The 9,922-nt window shown below is 39.8% G+C and overlaps 1 long non-coding RNA gene across 1 annotated transcript; it reads right to left on the reverse strand.

Moving 5' to 3' along the window:
* Nucleotides 1-202: 202 nt before the first annotated feature.
* Nucleotides 203-3,835, reverse strand: LOC113355981. Its single transcript, XR_003362713.1, has 2 exons — nt 3,780-3,835; nt 203-3,060 (listed from the first exon to the last, which is right to left on the reverse strand). It is a non-coding gene; the product is annotated as an uncharacterized LOC113355981 (long non-coding RNA).
* Nucleotides 3,836-9,922: the final 6,087 nt, after the last annotated feature.

The following is a 9,922-nucleotide window of genomic DNA, read 5'->3' on the forward strand; positions in this document are numbered from 1 at the left end:
ATTATTGCTGCGAGATTCTGATCCTACACATGCTACTTGTAATCAGGATTCTATCACTTTTGCGTATAATAAATCCTAATCTAGCAATGGAGATGAACACAAAATCAAACGATTCGCGACTCGATCAAACAAGTATTCAAATCATAAGACAAGATAAATAGTGAATCATAATCGATAATATGGAGACAAAACCCATATTTGGAAATCCAACTTATTCCTTAACCAATAATAAAATTAAGTACCGATGGCATAGGAGTTCATAAGAAGGAGAAAAAGAAAACTCATGTTTTTAACCCTAGAACCAAAAGTAGAAGAGAAGATAATATCCTCCATCTGTGGTGTTCACCAAACCTTTTATAGACTTCCTCTTCTCCTTCAATTCACGTACTAGCTTAGCCCATTACCAAACTGAGTCTCTGCTGCCCAATAGCAAAGCCCAGTCAAACACAGTCCAAATACAGAGTCAGACCTGGATCGGTGAGTCGACTCGACCGAATCAGAGACTACCCGATTCATTCACATTCCATTCAGTCACGACAATTTCAGCTGCAACTCCATTGCAATTCTGTTCATGGCTGCGCCAACAGCGAACAGCAGCATCTCCTTTCCTGGTACTGCTCTTCCCTGTACATTCAATCAAGCCGTTACGTCTCCAGTTCAACTGTAATGCCACCATATAGCCAATTCCATTACAGCCCATGCCCAAAACAGCAACACCACCAAAGCACAGCTGCAAACTCCATCTGTTTTAGCTTCAATTCCACCTGCAATTCCAAGTCAGCTTCATCATGACTGCAACAATCACTGCGACAACAGCACCACCAGTAGGCAATCCACCATATTGCCTTCACTGCAATACCATTTCATCCTTCTGCTACAGGACGTCAGCTCAGCCTCAGTTTCAGCTGGCAGCAACACCAAGTCCGCGGCTTCACTGTAACTCCAGCTGCTGCAGTCCACTGCCATCTGTAGACATTAACAACATCCTCATCCATCTCGAGCTCACAATCTCAGTTTCTATAGCTGCACCGATCTCACAGCTTCCTCCTTTCTTTATATTTGCATTCTTCTGAACTTCATCTCATCTTCCCTGTAACTCAATAGCTCCAATTGCAGACCACCAGTCCGTTCTTTTCTGCTTCAATTGCCTCGCCAACACTTTCAGCTAAGACCCATTCTACCAACCAAACTGCAGCTACATCGCCAGCTCCACATTTGCAATTCAGTTCCTCCAGCCCACCAGCTCTTCATTGTTTCTTCCGCACCACCAGGTTGTAGTAGCAGCTTCCCCTGCACAGCTTCAGCTCCTAGCATACATCTATATCAATTCATGTACCATTTGAACCTTCTGCAACTCATTCAAAGCAACAGCAATACAAAGCTCTTGTCAACTTGAAATCACAGCACTTCACACTTCTTGGTTCTTTCTCAGCTGCAGACACCACCAGAATCATTTAGCAGTAGCAACTTCATATACTCTCCATTTTCATTGGTCTCATAAGCCTTCTTCATGCATTGCTGTTACCAGCTCATCCTGCTTTCAGCATCAACACATTCCTTGTTTTCGTGTTCTCTTGCCATCTGAGCAGCACCCCATACACATTCAAATTCATTATTCTGCATCACTGCCTTCTACAGTTCACAAGGCCATATCTCTCTGCAATCAGTAAGCGCACCTCCAAAGCCATATCCTGCCATTCTCCATCTCCATTCCTGCAACACAACCCACCAGCACCAGTTGCACTGCAACCAGCACTTGCAGCTCAGCTGCCATTCTCAACTGCAACAAGGCCTCGAGCCTTGTTCCTGCAACTGTGCAACTGCAGCTTTAGCCTTCCATTCTTCATAGCAACCAACCAATACTTCACCTGACTCATCCACAAGACCCATTCAATCTCCGAACTCAAAACCCTGGCAACACATTCCTCGCAGCATCTCAGACGCTCAACTGCAGCTGCTGCAGCTGCAATACATAAGCATCACTGCCTAGCGATTTTATCTTGTCTGCATTTCCCATTTAAGTTCTCTCTGCAACACAGCATCACCAGTTCTTCTCAAACTTAGCTCTGCACTTGCAATTCCCGTCCAGCTGAACCCTTTCCAGGCCATGTCCAGCTCTTGACCTGTAACACTCTAGCCAACACTTTGTAACTGCAACAACATCTCAAACCAATTACTCCAAATATCCTTGTCCAAATCCTTGGCTGAAAATCATAGCCAACCCACATTACAACACCAACACCGAACACTATAGACCCATCTCAAATAGAACCCTAATGATCTCAACAGCTCATGAATCATCTTCCTTCACAGCTTCAAATTGACAGCAAATTCATCTCCTTGTTCCTTAATTCAAACCCCAACATCGACCAAACCCATTTCATCACTGACAGAACCCATTCGGTTTCAGCTTCAGAAACCCAAATTCACCATCTCAACCACTCATTATTTCAGTTCAACTTGCCTGACTTCTCAAAACCCCAATTCGTCTCAGACCCATCTTCTATTCCTTAACAAACTCTCAAATAGTCATCAATCTCCTCACAAACCAACATCAAACACAAACCCTAGATTTTCTGTTCTTCCTCTATGAAATCGAGTTCAACCTCATCATCACAGCACCAGTTCTTATTCTTCTCACCTTTGAAAAACAACCACAAGAACCCATCACCTAATTCTTCTCAATAATCTCTCAATTTTCAGTTCAGTGGAATCGCTCGACAACAGCAATGGAGCCGCCATTGGTTTCAGGGAGAGGAGATGAAATAAAAGCTAATCTCTCGGACTTTTGGGTTATGTGTAGGAAAATGAATTTATTATTGGCACCCCTCTTGATGATTAAGGGCTAACAAGCTCATACATGGCTTGTTGGTTTCAGAGAACCGACAGCCTAATTCGTTGTTCAATTGTGATTCTAGGAGACTGCCAGTTTAATTTCCTGCATAACTCCTCTTGCACCACCTAGCTTGCTCCAAATAATGCCTGTGAATTGATCTTTTTGCTCTTTTCACTCCAAACGGCTAATTTCTCCTTTTTTTGCTCCATATGACTCCAAAGTACCTAATAACTCAAAACCAAACATAAGATACATATTTTACAACAAACTCGCAAAGAAAGCATAAACAATATATATAAAACTAGGTGTTTTACAACACCTATCAAATTCCCCCACACTTAGACTTTGCTAGTCCTCGAGCAAATCAAACAAAATAATTCTAAAACATGCATACGACTCTGTGTCGTCGAGGATAAGGTCACAATTAGCATGTATTAGAAGCCTTTGAACCCCTAGGTGTCCCTAGTGGACGAGTTATAGTCTCGTGAGGGTTTACTAGAGATATACCCACAAAACCTATATTTCCAACTTACTAGTTCTCCGTAATGATAGCATCCAACGCGCTAAGAAGACATAGAAATTCCGCACACTAGTAATAAGAAGTTAGACACATAAATGAACACAATCTCATCCTTAAAAGTTGAGAGAGAAATAATCATCCCTTCTCGAAAGAAATTCGGGTTCGGAGTGATCAAGAGTCTCGACTCTGCCTCACAAGAAAGGGTTTCATGAAGTTGCTCTCAATAATAAACAGTTTTTTATGGGTCACACATGTGTCCAGGTAGGAATGAAGACAGAATCCTGCGACACGTTGAATTGTAGGAAGGCAAAACCCTCCGAATTGCTTTGAAAACCCACATCTTTTATTGTTTTGAAAACCCATTTTTCTGACGATCTCTAAGAAAGGAAATCAACCACTTAACGAAGGTGGGAATATGCTTACTTGCCTCGTTATCCGTTCGGCGTGCAGTTAGCATCACTCTCACAGCATCCATAGAAACGTCTTCGGTCTTCAATCCTTATCTTCATCTTCGTCTTCGGTCTTCAACTGTCGATGATAACTCTTGAACTTCGTAGAATCTTGACAATGTGATTTTTTCCTATAATTCCTTGTTGCTTGAAACTTCATTGTGGATATTCCTTCTTTCCATTGGCTTTATTGAAAGATTACAAAACTAAAAACAAGCTATACAAACCCAAAATATGATGCAATGATTTTTTTTTAACATGCAAGATAAATAAAGTAAATACAAAATGAAAATAAACAAAATATGAAAACTAATGATGAACCTAATAAAAAATTTCTCTTGTCTTTTTTTTTTTTGAGACAAGAGAAAATAATACAAAATAAAGATAAAATAAAAATGCAAGTACAAAGGCCATGGTGTAAGTACTTTACCGCTCGATTGTTCACAAACTGTATGTCTCGATATCATAAACTTCTTGAATTCTCATCTTGATAATATTCGCTCTTGTACAATAGTCTTCAACTTATAAAAATTCTGCTCCTTGTCTTGTTGCTTTACTTGAATTTGAAATCTGCTCATTTCTGTACCGTTGCTTGTAAACCTTAAACGTCTTCAACTTTCCTTCGAATTTGTGATGCTCCTCTTGTTGATGATGATGGTGTTTCTATGGACCTGTTGGTGTAGAGAGAGATAAAATGGATGGTGCTAACTGCGAACAAGATTACAAGTGATATGTAAGTTAGCAATTCGATGTCACCATCATGATTGATAAAATAGTACTCAAGAGACCAAAGGAGTGCTTCTATTGGTGGGAGGTTGGGTAGCTCACCATTCTACCCGGAGTTTACGTACGGTGACACACACTCTAAAAGCACATATTTAGACAGGTACAAAGAAGTGAAGGTCGGTGCCTCACATGATGTAACAATGGGTAGTCTCCACTATACGGGACCAGTACTCTAATACTGAATTCAGTCTGCACCTCATTTGCCACTGGGATGATTAAATCCAACTTTAACTCTCATACAAGTAAGAAACCCGATCATGTTCTCTGTCATCTCTAAGTTCAGTCACTCTTATGAGAATCTCGATGTAATCTTAGCCACATGTATACTATGTGACTCTAAACTAACCACAAGTTGGAGTTTGTTTATTCACTATTTTACACAAAAGTTGAAAAAAATGAAAAATTTACAATGCAAATGCTTAACCACTCCCTCACACTTAAACTTTACATTGTCCTCAATGTAAATTGAATCGTCCAAAGAAAGTCAAGGTGGGAAATCTTATAATGATATGCGACAAGAAATCAGAAAAAGTAAATACGAGACAAGAAAAAGCTAAAAACAAGACAAGAAATAAATACAAGGCAAGAAATACTCATCCTATGGGTTGCCTCCCATTTAGCGCTTGGTTTAAAGTCGTCAGCCCGACTTGCAAGACGAATTCCCCATACACCAATAATCTGAAAAGTTGGGGATCCTTCCATGTAACCTGTTTTGCAAATAGTAACTTCACACAAACATTAGTATAATAAAGCAAAAGTGAATCTATAGCCCAATAGAAGTTTCCCCCACACTTATTCTTGTCCACACTTGGAAGTGTATAAAGAACATAAAATTCAGGAACTTCTATGGTTTCTTCTATGCAAACATTCATAATATGAGAATCAAATGTTTCTAATGGCGGAAATCGAGAAACAAAGTCATTCAACAATATTCTCGAAGCACATACATTCAAACCAACAAGAGGTAAAGGAGAAGAAACAATATGCAAAGGGTTAGACAAACCTTGCACAGTCTCTTGTATCACATAATCCTCTCCATCCTTAAAAAACTCAAGTGAATTATTCACCTCTTTTATATCATGGTCCTCTATCAAACCTTGCAACCATTCTTAATCCGTTTCTACCTTAACTAAAGTCTCGGCATTAACATCATCATTATAATCCTTTGCAAGATCAATTGGGTCTTCCACAATATTGGTCATAACGGTCACATTCTCAACATACTCGTCATCATTAGGCTCAAACTCTTTTGCGGCTGCAAATTTCGCTATAAGGAACTTTTTTAGAAGACTCAAAAATGCATCATCCTCAAGCTCCACCCTTTGAATAGGATTTTGATCATTATTAAGATCAATGCTTGAGTAATCTAGACAAGTGTCAACATATTCCTCTTCGTCTTCATTTTGATCCCAAAAAGATTCCATTGTACACTTTTGGGAAATGTCACCATGAGTTGGTTCAAGCGATGTATCTTCATAATCATCATCACTTTCATAGTTAACATAAGATTGGTTCTCGCTGAATTTAGTATTCCTAATCTCAATCTCATCCTTTTGAATAGGTGAATGATCATTATTAAGATCAAGAGTTGAGGTAGTTACACAATTATCAACGAAAGACCCCAAAGGTTGGCCCTTTTCAACATTAGCATCAATCAAATATTCAACACAAACCATAGGCACATTAGAATAGTTATTGTTTTTAAAGCAAAGTTCTTCCTCATACCTTTCTTCTTTGATTTGATCAATACCTCTTTGTAAGTTAGCAATACCTTCACGAAGTTCTTGGAGTTTCTCTTCTGTAACCTCTTTATCTTTTTGGAACTCTTGTTGTATAAAGTTGGAAACTTTGTCTAGAAAGTCAGATACTTTTTGTTCACGAGCATAAGAATCCTCCCATCATTGTGGTTGTTCACACACATACCCGCCATAAGGTTGTTGAGGAAAACCATAAGGATCCATGGAATATTGGTCATAGCCAATGAATTGGTTTTGATTATACCCCTGAAATTGTTGGAAGTTGTCATGTTGTTGAGATTGTTGGAAACCGTATCCATTGTTCCAATATGCTCCATCCATGAGAAATAAGTATCTGAAACACGATTCTCAAAACAAGGTTAAAAATCAGAAAATAAAAAAAAAAGAAAAAAAAGAAACCAAAAACAAGTGACAACCGCTGCCTCCCCGGCAGCGACGCCATAATTTGATCGTTGTCGTATGCGTCAAAAATAAATTACTTTCTCACTACTCAAAATATAAAATATAGCAAGGGTAAGAAAGGATCGTTCCCACAGAGAGGATCTAGGTTGTCAAGTTGTTTCGGTTTCCTATATAAACAAGGGGGGATTTCTGATTTTTATATAAAGGAAAATAAACTAAAAACAAATAATGAAATAAACAAGCAAATCAATAAGATGAAAAGATATTAGTTAAGGATTAATTTTCATTCACAAACATGAATTTGTAACAATAACTAGAATTGATATTTAATCTCAACTTTTATCAAAAGTCCTAGGATACCTTGATCGCAAGAATATCCCGCTAATTTTCTCTTGTCATCAACAAACACATTAAAAGATGTGAATGTGAATTCTTCCTAAAAAGCAACTTAAAGTGTAAAAAAAGCACAATTAAGTTTAACTCCCTAAGAGCACTAAGTTCTATGAAATAAGACTAATCAATACAAACGAATGTGTAAAAGCACTAATCCGTTTTAACAAAGGTTATGACTCACATGTGACTAATAGGATGTATCACTACAAGCAATAACCACAATCATGCTACTTGTAATCATGATTCTATCACTTTTGCGTATAATAAATCCTAATCTAGCAATAGATATGAACACAAAATCAAACGATTCGCGACTCGATCAAACAAGTATTCAAATCATAAGACAAGATAAATAGTGAATCATAATCGATAATATGGAGACAAAACTAATTTATTGAATGAAAACCCATATTTGGAAATCCAACTTATTGCTTAACCAGTAATAAAATTAAGTACTCATGGCATAAGAGTTCATAACAAGGAGAAAAAGAAAACTTATGTTTCTAACCCTAGAACCAAAAGTAGAAGAGAAGATAATATGTGTTCACCAAACCTTTTATAGACTTCCTCTTCTCCTTCAATTCACGTACTAGCTTAGCCCATTAACAAACTGAGTCTCGGCAGCCCATTAGCAAAGCCCAGTCAAACACAATCCAAATACAGAGTCAGACCTGGATCGGTGAGTCGACTCGACCGAATCAGAGACTAGCCGATTCATTCACACTCCATTCAGTCACGACAATTTCAGCTGCAACTCCATTGCAATTCTGTTCATGGCTGCGCCAACAACGAACTGCAGCATCTCCTTTCCTGGTACTGCTCTTCCCTGTACATTCAATCAAGCCGTTACGTCTCCAGTTAAACTGTAATGCCACCATATAGCCAATTCCATTACAGCCCATGCCCAAAACAGCAACACCACCAAAGCACAGCTACAAACTCCATCTGTTTTAGCTTCAATTCCACCTGCAATTCCAAGTCAGATTCATCATGACTGCAACCATCACTGCGACAACAGCACCACCAGTAGGCAATCCACCATACTGCCTTCACTGCAATACCATTTCATCCTTCTGCTACAGGACGTCAGCTCAGCCTCAGTTTCAGCTGGCAGCAACACCAACTCCGCAGCTTCACTGTAACTCCAGCTGCTGCAGTCCACTTCCATATGTAGACATTAAAAACATCCTCATCCATCTCGAGCTCACAATCTCAGTTTCTATAGCTGCACCGATCTCACAGCTTCCTCCTTTCTTTATATTTGCATTCTTCTGAACTTCATCTCATCTTCCCTGTAACTCAATAGCTCCAATTGCAGACCACCAGTCCGTTCTTTTCTGCTTCAATTGCCTCGCCAACACTTTCAGCTAAGACCCATTCTACCAACCAAACTGCAGCTACATCGCCAGCTCCACATTTGCAATTCAGTTCCTCCAGCCCACCAGCTCTTCATTGTTTCTTCCGCACCACCAGGTTGTAGTAGCAGCTTCCCCTGCACAGCTTCAGCTCCTAGCATACATCTATATCAATTCATGTACCATTTGAACCTTCTGCAACTCATTCAAAGCAACAACAATACAAAGCTCTTGTCAACTTGAAATCACAGCACTTCACACTTCTTGGTTCTTTCTCAGCTGCAGACACCACCAGAATCATTTCGCAGTAGCAACTTCATATACTCTCCATTTCCATTGGTCTCATAAGCCTTGTTCATGCATTGCTGTTACCAGCTCATCCTGCTTTCAGCATCAACACATTCCTTGTTTTCGTGTTCTCTTGCCATCTGAGTAGCACCCCATACACATTCAAATTCATTATTCTGCATCACTGCCTTGTACAGGTCACAAGGCCATACCTCTCTGCAATCAGTAGCGCACCTCCAGAGCCATATCCTGCCATTCTCCATCTCCATTCCTGCAACACAACCCACCAGCACCAGTTGCACTGCAACCAGCACTTGCAGCTCAGCTGCCATTCTCAACTGCAACAAGGCCTCGAGCCTTGTTCCTGCAACTGTGCAACTGCAGCTTTAGCCTGCCATTCTTCATAGCAACCAGCCAATACTTCACCTGACTCATCTACAAGACCCATTCAATCTCCGAACTCAAAACCCTGGCAACACATTCCTCGCAGCATCTCAGACGCTCAACTGCAGCTGCTGTAGCTGCAATACATAAGCATCACTGCCTAGCCATTTTATCTTGTCTGCATTTCCCATTTAAGTTCTCTCTGCAACACAACATCACCAGTTCTTCTCAAACTCAGCTCTGCACTTACAATTCCCGTCCAGCTGAACCCTTTCCAGGCCATGTCCAGCTCTTGACCTGCAACACTCTAGCCAGCACTTTGTAACTGCAACAACATCTCAAACCAATTACTCCAAATCTCCTTGTCCAAATCCTTGGTTGTAAATCATAGCCAACCCACATTACAGCACCAACACCGAACACTATAGACCCATCTCAAATAGAACCATAATGATCTCAACAACTCATGAATCATCTTCCTTCACAGCTTCAAATTGACAGCAAATTCATCTCCTTGTTCCTTAATTCAAACCCCAACATCGACCAAACCCATTTCATCACTGACAGAACCCGTTCGGTTTCAGCTTCAGAAACCAAAATTCACCATCTCAACCACTCATTATTTCAGTTCAACTTGCCTGACTTCTCAAAACCCCAATTCGTCTCAGACCCATCTTCTATTCCTTAACAAAATCTCAAATAGTCATCAATCTCCTCACAAACCAACAGCAAACACAAACCCTATATTTTCT

The sequence above is a fragment of the Papaver somniferum genome, chromosome 3, assembly GCF_003573695.1.
Source record: "Papaver somniferum cultivar HN1 chromosome 3, ASM357369v1, whole genome shotgun sequence".
Classification (NCBI taxonomy): domain Eukaryota; kingdom Viridiplantae; phylum Streptophyta; class Magnoliopsida; order Ranunculales; family Papaveraceae; genus Papaver; species Papaver somniferum.